The sequence below is a fragment of the Oncorhynchus masou genome, chromosome 19 (assembly GCF_036934945.1).
Source record: "Oncorhynchus masou masou isolate Uvic2021 chromosome 19, UVic_Omas_1.1, whole genome shotgun sequence".
Classification (NCBI taxonomy): Eukaryota; Metazoa; Chordata; class Actinopteri; order Salmoniformes; family Salmonidae; genus Oncorhynchus; species Oncorhynchus masou.
In genome coordinates this window covers 32,267,870-32,270,369 of record NC_088230.1, presented here as the reverse complement: position 1 = coordinate 32,270,369, position 2,500 = coordinate 32,267,870, and positions in this window count along the sequence as shown.

Sequence of the window (2,500 nt, the reverse complement as noted above, 5' to 3'; positions counted from 1 at the left end):
ATCTATAGCCCACATCCTACTAATCAATAGACATGTTTAATTCTAATTATCAGGAACGCCCAGGTATCGATCCCCTGCTTCTCACAGAATTCTTTCCAGCTGGACACACACACACACACACACGCACACACACACACACGCACGCACGCACACACACGCATGCACTCACGCACGCACGCACGCACGCACGCACGCACACACACACACACACACACACACACACACACACACACAAGCGCACGCACACACGCACGCACGCACGCACGCACGCACGCACACACACACACACACACACACACACACACAAGCGCACGCACGCACGCACGCACACACACACACACACACAGGCTGAGACAGATACAGACACAGACATGCACATAAGAAACAAACACACAAACACATCGTTAATCTGAGAATGAGTTTGTTTGACTGGCTGGGTTGAGGCGGGGTGAGATCAGAATAGCCTGTTTGTAGATCAGCCCTTGTAGTTATTGATCACTTGGCCCCGTGAAGGACGAGGTCACAGGGTCGTCTGTCAGAGCACTGGACGTTGTGACAGAGGGAACGGACACTTCAAAGGGAAGGACATACTAGAAGCTGGACAGATGGACAGACCGAGCTGGGAAATGAGGGTTAGGGGTGAGCGGGAAACAGAGAGAGAGATTGCGATTTGGAATAACATTACTCTGCAGTATTTTATCATGTTGTAAAGAAGGCCATTGAGGTTAGAGATAGCTGACCACCACAAATACAGCTTGTCTGCTACTTGGTGTGTGGCATACCGGGGTTTTAGGGGGTTTTCTCTCTTCATCTCTTCATAATCATCTAATGAAGGGTATCGTGTGTTAATGCCTGCTTTGTGACAGGCGTGGGGACTCGTCTTGATAAAACAATGCAATAACGTGGCCTAAATCAACAGCTGGTCTATTGTTTTCCTCAGTCGCGTGTCGGCAGCTCTAAAAGCCTGCGGAGGTTTGTGAAATTAAAATAGGACTGCTATTGTTTTCTACGGGTATCACAATGAGGATACCCTCAATGTACGACCCTACGCCTGCTCCCTAACAAAGTGGAGTGAGGGTAGGAAAGAGATGAAACGTGGAACAAAACAACACGATCTTCAATGCTGTTCAACACCGTTGTCCCCTCCAAGCTCGTCATCAAGCTCAGGACTCTGGACATTCTGTTAGTCTTAGACTGTTTCTTAGGACCTGCCTAAACAAATGAATAATGGATGTATTGTTGGTGGTGAGTATTCAACATGCCAGCATGAGCACAAGAGGTATAAAAGGCTTGTGCAGGCAAGAATGTGATAAAAATGGGCCTGTTTGTAAGGGGGGGTCATATGAAGAAGAAAATATGTACTGGCAAAATAGTGTAAATCCTATGTGAAAGCTGTGTGTGTGTCTTTCTGTTTAATACCCTCTCTCTTTTGCCCCATCTCTCTGTTTCCCTTACCCTATGCCTCTCTTTCTGCCCTCTGTCTTCTTTCTCTCTCTGTCTCCCCTCTCTCTCCCTTCACTCTCTCACACACCCTCTCTCTCTCTCTCTCTCTCTCTCTCTTACAGCCCTCTCTCTCTCTCTCAATTCAATTCAAACGGCTTTATTGGCATGGGAAACACATGTTTACATTGCCAAAGCAAATGGAATAGACAAAAGGGAAATAAACAAGGGAAACATTAGTAAACATAACACTGACAAAAGTTATAAAAGAATATAGACATTTTAAATGTTATATTATTAGCTATGTACAGTGTTGTAACAATGTGCAAGTAGTTGAAGTATGAAAGGGAAACTAATTAAACAGAAACATATACGTTGTTTTTACAATGTTGTTTGTTCACTGGTTGCCCTTTTCTCATGGCAACGGGCCACAAATTTTGCTGCTGTGACTGCACACTAAGGTATTTTTCCTGACAGATATGGTAGTTAATCAATGTTTTTCAAATTCTTTTATGGTCTCTCTATGGCTCCCCTCTCTCAATTCAATGAAATTATTGGCATGGGAAACATATGTGAACATTGCCAAAACAAATGAAGTAGATAATAAACAAAAGTGAAATAAAAAATACAAATGTACATTAAACATTACACTCAAAACAGTTCCAAAAGAATAAAGACATTTCAAATGTCATATATTGTGCAACTAGTTAAAGTATTTTATTTATCCAGACAAGTCACTTAAAAACAAATTGTTATTTACAATGACGGCCTACCTCGGCCAAACCCAGACGACGCTGGACCAATTGTGCGCCAGCCTATGGGACTCCCAATCACATCCGGAAGTGATGCAGCCTGGATTCGCATCGAGCACTGAGATGCAGTGGCCTTAGACCACTGTGCCACTCGGGAGGCTGTAGAAAAGGGAAAATAACTATCTCTCTCACACCCCCCCTCTCTCTCTCTCTCTCTCCTTCTCTCTCTCTCACACCCCCCCTCTCTCTCCTTCTCTCTCTCCTTCTCTCTCTCCTTCTCTCTCTCTCACACCCCCTCTCTCTCCTTC